Consider the following 13,941-nt stretch of genomic DNA (forward strand, 5'->3'; position numbering starts at 1 on the left):
GCGGACACCTCTTTCGATATTTATATAGGCAGTGTTACCGTTTGCTATTCGAAAGCATCCCTTTTGGTTCCAGTACATGTTGAGTATCATAATTATATGGCTATCCAATGGGTATATGATTTTTGAAGCGCTCCCAAAGTGAAATCGTTAATCAGTAATCAATGACACCTGTATTTAGTAGACCCGTCAAAACCAAATGTAACCAAAACTAATCAACAGTAATCAATAAACTTGAGAATATAAATTTTAAATAATTTAAATTTACATTAATCCTTAGAATTGCATTTTTCAGTCAGTTAACTAATAAATGAAATAAAATAAACTTCGTAAAATGTTTTACCCTGGCATTAGAAGATTTTCTTTGGAATAGTGGTTAAAATAAATTTAAGAAAGACAATTTAATAAAGCATCCAGCCTAATCCATCTATTCCTTTTTTTTTTAATTAGGATATATAAAAAAAAAGTTAGGTTAGGAGAAAATTGAAAAACAAACAACTCTATCCAATAAAAGGCAGAAAAGGCAAATGTTTAAAAACTTTCTTATTTATTATTTTTTAATAGAACTGAATTCATGAACACATGAAACTTTAAGTTGTAACACTGCATAATCATAAACTCTTTTTTTTTAATTGTAATCGGGACAAGTATCGATGTCTTACTTTACTGTCTTAGTCATAAAAATGTAAATGGGAGCGCTGAAAAAACTTTGGTGTTTCAGTCGCCGTAGCAGCTTTGGTACCTTTCACCACTATCGCTGTAAAATAACGGACAATGGAAAATTATCTGGTAATAATAATTATTGTTGTTGCTGACATTGGCGATATGAATCATGCGCGCGGACTATATGTACATGCGTTTTGCGTTTTATGCATACGTCAAGTCGTTTTAACTCGTTGCAATTAGGACGGGTACGTCGCGTACTGCCGCGGAGATAAGAAAGGAAAACAATCGAATCCGTATCGCGATTCGATAAGATTTCGTCGATGACGGCTCGATTCACGCAAATGTTCAATACAATTAATTTAATTTTAACATCAAAATTTTGTTTTTATTTTCAAAATTATCGATAGAAACACATAGCTATTAGATAATATTGTGGCCCTAGTAGGGTAAAAATTGATGCTATGACATTTTCGTATGGATGGGAATGACCTTCGTCGCATATATCTAAATGCCTCTAAATTTCAACTAGCCATTTTCTTTCTGAATGGCTATGTCCACATACTTAACTTGTTTTCCCAGGACACTTAAGAGATGGGGACATATGCTAAGAAAATAATGGCGTAACAATACATCTAAACTGATGAACGAATTGAGGAACTGTCAGCTACCATGTTGGTTGTTGAACGCCGATAGGTTTTATTGGTTAAAAACAAGATTTTAAATAACTGCGCATGCTCACATTAAATGGGTAATCTCAATATTTTTCATCGTCGCTTCAAAAATTCCCGTATTATTAATATAGGCAGGCAGGTCTTCTATATCTCTAGTAAAGTCTGTTCATAGATAAGAAAGTGACTAATTGATACGAATTAAGGAAAGACCCTGGCAAGCTGTAAGAATGAAATATGACCGAACAGGTCCGTACTTTGCTTAGAATTTAATTATTTGGGATTTTGTTAGGAAAGATACTAAACAATATTTATTTATTTATTTATGTATTTAAGTTTAAATCTAAAATAAAATTACAAATTATTTTTATTACCCACTTAAATTACTTAAAATTATTCATATAATATATCAGTATCACTATCATCGCCTGTTCTAATTATTATTTGTTCTATATTATTTGCAATATGGCTACACAATTGTTCTGCTTTTTCTATATGTTTAACAGAATTTGTCCAACTTTCTGGAGGGATGTTAAAAACTTCGGTTTCTATAAGTTTGGAGACACTGGAGTTAATACGGCGAAAAACATTGTTACGACGAATGGCAGATTTCAGTTGGTGCCAAACATGTTCAATGGAATTAAGCCTGGGGTGGAAGCCTTAAAACTGTATGCCCTAGATTTTTTGCATAATTATCACAGACGTATTCCTTTTGTAGGTTCAAGCTTTGTAGAACCTCAATTAATTGCTTTTTGGTATAATCTTCGTGAAAATAAATGTCAGCATGCAAAATAGTTATTCTTTTACCTCTTTTTGATGGCGCGTTTGTTTTACAGTTATCCGGGGTATCATAAGTGTCGAACCAGGTTTCATCCAAGTAAATAATTGGCCTTGGTTGTTCTCTGTATATCGGATTTTTTTCTAGATAATCTAGTCGGCATTTCCGAATTCTAAAAGATTCCATTAAAACTTGCCTTTTGTCCAATTTTTTAAAATCTAAAATCCACGTGCTGAATACATTTCCATAAGGTAGTTCCGCCACATTTAACACCGGTTTCATCTTTTTCAAGCCTCCTATTTAAGATATCTAATGTAGGCACGCTTTGTTCCTCGTATAACTGGTAAATTTTACACCGTATTATATCTTGATCACTTTCATCTACACTCGAGTGTTTTCTACATTTGGGCGGGAGCATCTCCTCAGATACACTAGACTCATACACATATTTAGCATAATTCGCACACGATTCAACACACGCTGTATTACACACGAAATAAGAAGGATTACTGATAAACTTAAACTAAGTAGTATACCAAACCAAAGAATATTAAACACAGGTAGGTATAAAATTATTTTCTATTAGGGACCACATTTTTAACTGAATTTAAATTCCGAAACTTTAGGTAATAATCTTGTTGCATTGTATGTTAATGACCACCCTTGGATTATCCCATTCAAAAGCAATTGGTCACTTTCTTATATCTATACCTATACTAGTTGAACGCACGTAGCTACTAGATATATACAAAATAGAGGCAAATCAACCGCTATAGCTATGGTTGAACGAAATTAAACAATTTGGAGGTTAAAATAGCTTAGCTCGCACGTGTAAATTTTTCATTTAAATAATTAATGCTAAATATAATAGTAAGGATGTCAATTCGTCAACTCCCCTGATGTTGATTTGGTGAGGTTAAAGCCCTGCATTGCCACCTTCAGTTTCGTATATATAAATAAAATAATTTTACTATGCATATTTCTCACTGCTGGTTCCGTGTAAATCATCGTTCAATAGGAACGTGTATTGTAATGGATCCGATCGATTGGATATTTCAAATAATTTGCTGCAACATATATATGGAATGTAATAAAAATAATTTCCAAGGACCGCATTCGAAAGAATTAGTAGTAATTGCCGACCAGCTCATAGGGTTTACTTAGAGACAGGTAAACGACAATGACTGCGCTCGGCCATAATGGCCTAGTCAGACAAATCGCTGTTGTAAATCAGACAACCGCTCGACACCAACCGACGCCAAAAGATTAACCGGAAGTAGTACTGGCGGCAAAAGAAAAGTACATTTTTGGAGTGGTATGATTCGCAACAAAGGCAGGCACGGTAGGGTTACCATAATGATTATTAATTTTATATTGGAGTACAACACACCATTTGCTTCCTCGATCCATTTAGCAGTAGGGTTTACGTGTCTATTATACGATATATACCTACTAGCACATACATATACTTATTTGACTAACAAAATAAGAGATCTTATGTCGTATTTAAAAATTATACAAAGGTGCGGTTTTCTTGGGTGTGCATCGACCAGCAGGAGAAAACCTCTGTTAAAACAAAGAGGCTCAGTGATTTTTAAATATTCACCCGTCTGAAGCGACATTCAATTAAATCCCAAAATCCATATATATATCGAAACTTTGTTTTTTTTTTTTATAAAAATAGATAACAACAGATAATAACAAGAAGTATGACTGATATGATATGGCATTATATGCAACAAGTTTGATGAACGCCACTTTAGTCACGGATCTGATTTTGCACGAACGGGCCAGTGTTCAACTAGTGCCTGCTACAATCATCTTGCGTTATTTGAATTATTTTCATCTAACTAATCTAGTGAAGATTTTACATTTTTGTCAATAACGATCATGTTAAGTATGTTGGGTAAGGCACATACTGATTATACTTATACTTATACGAGAGCATAATTTTAAATACCTATAATAAATTTATAAATATTTTTGGATGCTACTATAGTGTTGAGGTTTCAGTTAAGCTCTGAGGAAGCCAACAGAATAAGTTCTTGGTCTCCCAGTTATAGCAAACACAAAAATAATAATTAAAAAAAAAAGAAATGCACAAAACAATAAAAGTATGTTATCTAGTTATGTACACAATAAGAAAAAATAAAGGTTACTATCTGCGATAATTATTGCAATATTTTCAATCGCAATGGAACTCTACACGTAGCCGTATATTTATTTTTTAAGACAAATTAATTTTTTAGGCGTTGATGTCCAAACTGACATTGCGGAAATCGCTGGTCCAAAGGACAACAACCTTTTTTAGGATATCGAAATGTTATTTATTTTAAAATATAAATATTTGATTCTCTAGGTAATATTTGCTTCTTTTAAATAAAAATTGTACTTACTTAAATTCTTAGTTGCAAAGCAACGTTAAATTTTGTCAATTGATAGCTATATACGAGGGCAGCGCCAAAATTTTCCGGCATAAATATGAAAGAAACAAAGTAGAGTAACAATTTTTTATTATTTTTCAACATAATCCCCCTTAACTTCAATTCACTTATTACATCTCTTTATTAACAACTCAATCCCTTTAAAAAAATATTCTTTTGGTTTGTCTGCAAAATGAGCTAAAACAGCCTCTTTTAACTCAACTTCGTTGTTAAACCGCCGTCCACGTAAGTCCTTTTTCAAATATCCAAACAAATAATAGTCGTTGGGGGCTATATCTGGATTATAGGGAGGATGATCTATCTGTTAGAACCCACACTCTAAAATGGCAGCTTGTGCAACACCAGCAGTATGGACAGGTGTATTATCGTGCCTTTGGTCAATTTTCCTCGAGGTTTTACACGTATGCAGTCTCACAATTTATGTAATAATGTTGCGTAATATTTACTATTGACAGTGGTATTAGTTTCTTTAATATCTATCAAAAGCCCAAAAGATCGTGGCCATTATATTTTTTGTTGACCGGCAGACTGAATTTTTTTGGAGGTGCTTCACCCTTACGACGCCACTCTATTGCTTCTTCTTTCGATAGAGGGTCATAATAGAGAACCATAGTTTCATCACCCGTCATAATAGTTTCTATCACAGGCTTCGGTTCCGACCCACAGAGTTCCAAAAAGGCCGCGCACACTCGAAACGGCGTTGTTTTTGAATAGCCAAAAGGTTTTTAGCAACCCATGTTGCACTAACCTTATGCATACCTAAATCATCATGCAGGATTCGACGAACACTTGTATCAGAAAGCTTAGAAATTTCTGAGATTTCCTTGACCTTTAAACGTCGATCATTCAATACCACCTCTTCCACAATCGCAACAATATCTTCCGTTATGACCTCCACTGGTCGACCAGTTCTTGAATCATCTTCAAGGGACTCCTGCCCCATTCGAAAACGTTTTGCCCATTCTTTCACTGCAGAATACGAAGGAGAACTTTGGCCGAACGTACACACCATCCAGCCTTTCTTTAATAATTTTAGGTGCTAATCCCTCTTTTGTCAAAAATTTTATGACTGCTCTATACTCAATTTGCGTTATGTGCGACATTTTTTCGGACACGTCTTGTTTAAAATGCTGTCAATAAAAAACTATTTGACACAAGACTACCAACCAAGACAAAGTTTTATCGTGATAATGGAGCTGCATCTATGTCAGGCCGGGAAATTTTGGCGCTAACCTCGTACATTTTGGCCACTACTAAAAATCAATTGCGAAATCCATGAAAAAATTTCATGAAAAGTTAAAAAATAAGTAAAGAAAAATATTACAATTACAAAAATACGACAAATTTTTTAGACCCAAAGAAATAAATTTATTACAAGACAATTAATTAATTAAATACACGATTTGCGGTAAAGTTTTACTATAAACAATTCCACTAAAACGAACGTGGATTAAGTAAATATTCTTTTTACATTCCCATATAGTGAATTTTTGCTTTTGCCATATACATTTGCTTTACAAGTCAAGGCGTGGCTGTAACTTTTTATATAGCGCTCATTTCCAAGTTTCTTTCGCACGCAAAAATTCAAAATCAAATAGGACGAAACGTCTGGATAAAAAAGAGAGACGATCGACATTTCCGTGCCGCGTCAAAATTTATCTGAGCGTGTTGGGAGCGCGTCAATCAACTTTGAAATGACCGGAGATGCACCTACAGAGCAAAGCGGTTTGTTCGGTTCGAAACGTTGCTCGTTCTGACTCACCAGCTGCACCTGCCGTCCTCCTCTAAAGACGACTACCCGTCCACGGTTTACAAACGAGAAATAAGTTTGTTCTCACGACGCGCCGGTTTTTTTATCGATGCCGTTTTACTGTTGAGAGATTGCGTCAACGCGATTTTCCGTGTCTTAATGAAGCAGAACTCGTTATTGTTTAGATTCCATTTTTCGTTGTCGTTATTTGCGCATTCTGGTTGGTTTTTTCCCGCTATACTTAATTGGCCGCGCATTTTTCAGACTTTTCCATTATTCCGCTTTTTCGTGTAGCAAGAACTGTTTCCCGGGCTGCCTACATGCCTAATTCGAAAATCGAGAAAAATATTTCATTTAATAAACATATCTTGGTCTCTTAATATTTTTATTTTTTTATTTGTTACTGACTTTAAAGCAAGAAAAAAATGAAGGCTTCAGTAGTGCATCTGTGTCTACTAAATTACAATTTCTATTATTTAAACTTAAATTACCACCAAGTTTCACTACTAGCCGCCGCCATTACCATGCAATGATGCCGTTTCTATTAAATAAATGGAGACAGGTAAGTAAAGAAAACTTTTTAAGTATTATATTTATTAAAGTAAATGTCCAGGACAATAACAAAAATAACATCAACAAGAGGAAAAATAATACCAAATTATAACATAATAAAAATAAATGCATATGCAGGATATAAATAAAAGGCTTTTCTTAAGACATAAAAAAAACTAAAAACAAGCAATCTAAACAAATCATTATTCAAGATATTTTAGATAGAGAATCTAATATTATAGGTAGGTCCAAGAAAATTAAGAAGCCCATAGAAAATATGCACTTCTATTTACTTAAGCCACGTCAACTTTTTTGGACAATTAAAACTACCAAACTGCTGCCACAAAAAAATGATATTTCAATTTCATTTTTTATGTACTTTTTACAGCATATTTTTCTATTTCTGCAGAACCTAAGTTCTGGATATTTCCAAACGTATCCTAAGAATCAGTGTTTTAATAGCTTGACCATAACATTTCCTCCAATTACCTACTTTTTTTTTAAATTGATTGTCTATTATTCCAACTATAATTCCATTAATGATCACTGATTACTACTATATTTCTGCTAATACCCAGTAATTACAATTCATTTCCAAAACTGCGTTTAGTGTACACTCAAACAAATAATCATAACTACATTTGTATACATAATTCAAGCAGTCAAGTAAAGTAACTCAACGAAAAGCAAAAAAAAAAAACTAACCAAATTAATTATTCCGTGTTTTTTACGTTTAATGGTGCCAATTGTTGCCGAATTGTGTGGAACGGAAACATTTGAGAACAAAGCGGTTCTTATAAGTACATCTACAAAAAAGGCTCACAGCAAGGAGTTCATATGGATATGATACAAGTGGGTTAATCTACATCTGCAGCTGGTCGAAAACTGAGCAAGAAGTTTTAACCGGAGACTGTATTACAGAAACCAACTAGGCCATCAATTGAAACTATGATCCTGAATCATTTTAGTACATCTACGGGAAAGAGAGTAGATTGTAGATTCTTTACCACGTGAAGGCAAATTAACCAAAAGGTCATAACGCAGACGTTGTGTAATATTTCTTCAAGAGGACGTTTCTCCCTACGGTAGTCGCAACTCCAAATTTGGCATTTAGTGACTACCATGTATTCCCCCAAAACAGCAGGGATAGCTTTGTGAGATTGGTATTCGCGACGACGATGATATTGAAGATGAATGATGAGTGGTTTGCAGCCCATTTGCTGATTGTGTTAAAGTTCGTCACTACTATTATATTAAGTAACTCGTAACTAGTAAAAAACAGGCGACAACATTGAAAACTGACAATCGTGTATTATGCAACAAGTGCGGTAAACGGCATTTGACTCACGAGTTTATCTGACACGAGCGGAGCGAGTTTTTAATAAACGAGTGAGTTAAAAAGTTTACCGAACGTGTTGCATACTATACTTTTTCTACGACCTTTAGTTTTTGGGTCCATTTTCGCAAAACAACACGAATACATTCACTGACATGACCGTCAGAATTGACAAACATCAAAATTCAAAGCGTGGGAAATATCTCCGAAAACATCCCATTGCTGCCAAATTCGTGCGGTAAAATGCCGGAAATGTCCGAAGTGGCTCGGATTCATGGGAAACGAAACTGACGTGGTAAAGTGACGCTTCTCGCACTAGACTGGTAGGTAATTAGGTATTTTATAGACGGGAGTAGAAAAAACACTTTTATTGAACGTGGAACAATAATATTTGAAAGAATTCTCGAAAAACGCAGCTGTTATATGCTCGGGCAGCGATTTACGAGCTTTAAAGTAACATACTTCGCATCTCCCGGCGATCGACGGGAGCAGTAAGAAGCGATAAATTAAAGCTATATTACTTTAGTAAAGGCGTTCGCGGGTGCGATTTTTCAAAGTCCTAACCACCGGGTTTGATAGTACGAGCATGCTACGAAGTCGTGTCGGATGACCCCGCGTTTATAGATGATACGATTCGCGAGTGTTTTCTCCCGAGCGCGAAAATTGCCACGATATAATCAACGCATGAAATCTTATTAGAAAACAAACAGTTAAAGGCGCACCGTTAGCGACAGGAAGTTGTTGCCCGACTATTGAATTGGGTTAACACGATCGATTACAATATAATAATAATTTTACGCACGATAAGGCGTCGCGTCTTAATTGGTACTATACGAGGCCGACCACCGTCGATTTGCTACAGCGGCAATATGGCCGAACGTCGTTTTCGCCTCGATTCGCCAGATTATTTATTTATTTATTTATTTAGAAACAAGTCTTTCCAACAGACAATAGAAATAAATCATGAAATATTACAAAAAAAAAACGCAATATGAGTGGACTACTTCAAGTCGTTTGTTAGCCATCATAATAAATAAATTTCATGTCAAAAACTAAACCAGCACTACCACTAAATTTGCAACATCACGAACAAACATTTCTTATCTACTTTTTCCATTTCCAGCGCGGATACTGGGTTGATTGAATTTTATAAATCCACTAGGATAAGTAATTCTGTTTTTGATTTTGTAGTACCTTCTCAAGAAGATAATAGCGGAATCATAAAACAGAATAAATCAAATGCTTCCGGATGGGACGATGTTGCTTTACTTATGGTCTCAACGTCATACTGAATCACATTCCTCATATCATAAATTTTTGTTTAGAGACTGGGTACTTTCCATCCATATGCTTCTCCATTAGGCGTCAATGATATTAGACCAATCAGCCTATTATCTGTGCTAAACAAGGTGTTGTACACTACACTAAAGCACTTTGGTTTCACGGATCGTATTTAAATAATAGGCAGCAGTTCGTTAGAATTAAAATCGGTATATCAGGGTTGGGTAACATTACTTCGGGAGTGCCACAGGGTTCAGTTTTTGGACCTCTGTTGTTTCTCTTGTACCGTGCGTTCAATTTATCTTGATAAAACAAAACACTCAAATTTCTAACCTGCATCGTATTTTTTTAAATGGAACACCCTATATATGATATGTGTTATAGAATATCTTATTTCGATTACTATTTCGACTTTATATTTTAGTCCACTAGTTTTTGACAAATTAAAATAGGTTTATGTTTGACATATTAGTAAACAACGTTGACGGTTGAATTATTGTCCAAGTCATAATTGTTAAAATGGTTGTTCGCGAATTTAGCATCCGTTAAAGGAGTGATATGCTTCAAGTGTACTTTCTGAATATTAAAAGTGCAACCGTAATTCATCGTCAGTTTGTTAGCAAAGCGTCGAGCTCCTTCAAAACAGATATTTGCAAGGATATCAAAGAAATTTGCAGAAAACGGTTATGTATTAAACGCTAAAAAGGTAAGTAATCTTTTAAATGAAGAAAATAAGAGAAACATATTAGAAATGTATAAAGCACATCCCGTTTCCTCTCTTACTTGAGTATATGATGAGACAGCTATTTCTCGGGGACCAATCCAATCAGTTTTGAAAGAATATCAATACAATGCATTTAAATTTGGTAAAACCCAAAAACTAAGTGCAAAATAAGGTCAATGTAGCTTTGTTAGAATTTTTAAATAGAGGTAATGATAATAATAATTTTTTGAAAAACATTGTATGAACTGATGAAAGTTCTTTCACTACACGAAAGGGTTGTTGTAACAGAAAAAATACGCGATATTGGTCTTTAAATAATCCTAGACAAATACAGGAAACAAAAATCAATTAATTAATCGATTAATGTACGGTGTGGAGTGGGCATATTTTGGGTACGATATTTATAGATCAAAAGTTAACTGGTTAACTGGAGATCATTAAACCACAAATAGAACCCCTAAATATATCAGCGCTGATTATATAGCAGCAAGTCAGGGCTTGGATAGGGAACTTTGGATGGGCCCGCCAACAGCCCCGGGTTTTTTCTTTTGGGGACACATAAAAAATCACGTGCACAGAACTCCTTGTGATAATGTCGTGGAACTTCGTCAACAAATTTCAGTTAAGAGAGAATCCGGAAACTAGATGGAAGACATCATGCAATCAGAATGTATGAGAAATGTGTTCAGAAAAACGGTGGTCACATACAGCAATATTTAGAATAGTTAAAGAATTTTTTACTTTAGTGTCTTTTTTTGTTCTACCTTAATTAATTTAATAAAGGCATGTACCCTTTCTAAAGTTATATACTGTCTTCCATTATACTATCCATTCTTAACGCTGCTGATAAATTCAGATTACAAAAAATCCACAAAGTGTGATCGTATATCAGAAAAAATATTTGCGTTTTTATTCGCAAGTTTTGTATTTAAGGTTATGAAACCGACACACCTGAAACATCGTTTAGTGTATCGATATGAAATTCACAATGTTCCTCTAAGGATGAAAATGAATATGCCCCAACATAATTCTTGTAAATTTGATCGCTGCTTTAGCTATATTGCCATTAAGCTTTATAATAACTATAATAAATATTTTCAATCCAACTCAGTTCTAGTATTTAGGAAAGGTCTCTGTCCTAAACAAATTATTATTTTACCAATAATTAATTTTTAGACTCTTTTTATTATTATAGTTTGTTGTTTCATTATTATCGTAATATTCGGTTAATGTTGAGTAGCTGAGATCAAGGGCTATATTAGTTTGTATTAAGTAATTTTGTCTAAATCTTATTATTATTATTATTTAAACGCCTTGTAGCTTAAAGCAAAATTTTGCCTTATTTGGAAGTACGTAGGTTTACTGTTAACAACAAATATTTTTCAGTACAAAGGCATAATAGAAAAAAAGAAAAAGTTTACTCCATCTTTACAAGAAAACACTAGATGAAAACTTGTTCTGCGATTCTCCAATGAAAAATGTCTGTCTATTAAATTCTATCATTTACAGCATCAACAAGTTTATTACGTTGACTACACTGTTGCACTGCTTTGCATAGCCATAGACCATAGCATAGCATGTTCTGTATTAGAATATAAAAAAGGCTATAAAAAAGTTATGTTAAAGACACACGGAATGAATGATACTGATTGTCCCTAAAATAAAACCGGCCAAAACAAAAAGAAGCCCCCAATCCAATGTAACACCCTGGTCCTCTACAGTCGAGATTATTTTTTAGAAAATAAAATGGAGAGACATTTCTCGAGGTTGACCAAGAGTCTATTAAAGTTTGACAAACAAAACGAAATCTGCCACCGAGTGAACGATAAGGAGAATAGGTACTTGTGGAAAAATCCCTGGCAACTTCATATAGGAAAATGATAAACAAAAAGGGACTCAAATGCGACTCTTGAGCCACTTAATTATATCAGTATTTCTTGATTTTGCCCTATTTACCGTGTTTGCTCGCATAAATAACTTCCAGAAGACCTTTTACGTACGACGTCCGCGTTTTCGAGTGGTAAATTTCTATCTGTGATAAGTGCGAACGTTATTTATTGGTTTATGCAACGCGTATTCTGCATTGCAAATTTTGTACTTCTTTTCGTTATCGCCTGTTTTTAATTAGTTCGACACAATAAGCGGTGCATTTTCTGCGATTAGAAGCCCTTGAGCAACAAGTCATTCATAAATATGATATGTGGAAAATTTCAACCGCAACGCTTGGCAACATCGCGAATGATCGGTAAAATAACTATTAACGCTCGCTATTGTTACGTAGAGAGGAATTTTTAATGCTATAAACTCCCTATTTTCTCTCTCATGATATACATAGCTAATAATTTACACTGTATCGTGGTCTACGAGTCTGCCTTACTTCAGATTCTCTCATAATGTTCGTAAGTTTGATCATATTAGTGCGAGTCTTGAGAAATCACGCTGCTTAGACGAACAGTTTAAATCGTAGGTGTCAGTTTTAACCAAAGAATAATCTCTCGCCAAAGCCTCCATATTTTCAGTTCAGTTTAAACGCTACTTTAGCTATACTTTTATCAAAATTTACAATTAACTCTCCAAATGAACAACTTTTAAACAAAAGTTTAGGCAACACATTTTTCACAACTAATGCCATGATGTTAAACAATACAGCTAGGTGCTAGAGATATAGAGGCACTGCCTAATGGTGATAATCTAGGAACTTAAGAAGCACTTATGAAAAAAAATATGGAAAGATCCATTCGACATGCACATGCGCGAGATTTGAAATCTCGTTTTTAACCAATGACCTTGCGGCACAACCAACACAGCCGCTGACAAATCGTCAATAAGTTTGGATGTGGAATTTTTACGGCAATATAAAATTATATTATAACGAATAAAGGGTGTTTCTTATTACTCACTGTCTAATTATTGTTGTTTTAACGTAACCCGTCGTTAAACAAACCTACAACCTTTACAACCAAAAATTCTTTGTACGCAACTCTTTGGCTTGATTGGTATAGTATAGCACCTGTTAGAACTCCGCCGGCACCAAGAAACCGTAACTTAAACCCTTCGTGCTAACTTCTTCTAAAGACAAATCAATTGCTCAGCAAATATATTAATTTTTACTTTGGTCCATATCTGGATGAACTCCGTGGATTCATTGAACTTATAATATCAAATCTAGGCTAAACAATACATTCGGTCTGACGAGAAATGGCGCCTAGACGATTCTGTATGGTAATTTCGAATTCAGCATTTGGTGACACGTGGTCCCACTGCTGATTCTAGCTGAATGTTGACAGTTTATATCTCTGGAATGGTTTAACGCCTTCGGGTAAATTTACAATTGCTACCGTTCGCTTAAAATTATAATCAAAGTCTCACTTTACGGTCGCAGGTCTTGACAAAATAAAATGATCAGAAGTTTACGTCACGATCGCCATTTTAATTTTTTGGCCATGGGCGCGTGGTAATCCGCGTTTAAACGTTCCTAATCCCCGCACGATCGTTTGACTCACAAAATAAACAGGACCGGAAAGCTGTTCGAGCATGTCGTCAGGTGTAACCGTAAACAAAACCAGAAACAGGTTTTTCCTTATCGTAGGCTCTTAATTTTAAATTGTAAATAACGCTTATCGCAGTTACGATGTGATCGCGTCGTAAAATTTCGGGTTTACTTGGACCGTTCGGTTGGTAAAAGGCCAATTCTCGGAATCCGAACTCACCACGCATCCGCGAGGCAAGGAAAACGAGCGAATCG

General features: G+C 34.7%; 1 protein-coding gene across 5 annotated transcripts in view; it reads right to left on the reverse strand.

The window, feature by feature from the left end:
- LOC132701563 (protein scalloped) overlaps window positions 1–13,941 on the reverse strand; it is a 125,782-nt gene that overhangs the window by 96,713 nt on the left and 15,128 nt on the right. The window lies entirely within an intron of this gene.

The sequence above is a fragment of the Cylas formicarius genome, unplaced genomic scaffold (assembly GCF_029955315.1).
Source record: "Cylas formicarius isolate icCylForm1 unplaced genomic scaffold, icCylForm1.1 PGA_scaffold_4__25_contigs__length_36172078, whole genome shotgun sequence".
Lineage (NCBI taxonomy): Eukaryota > Metazoa > Arthropoda > Insecta > Coleoptera > Brentidae > Cylas > Cylas formicarius.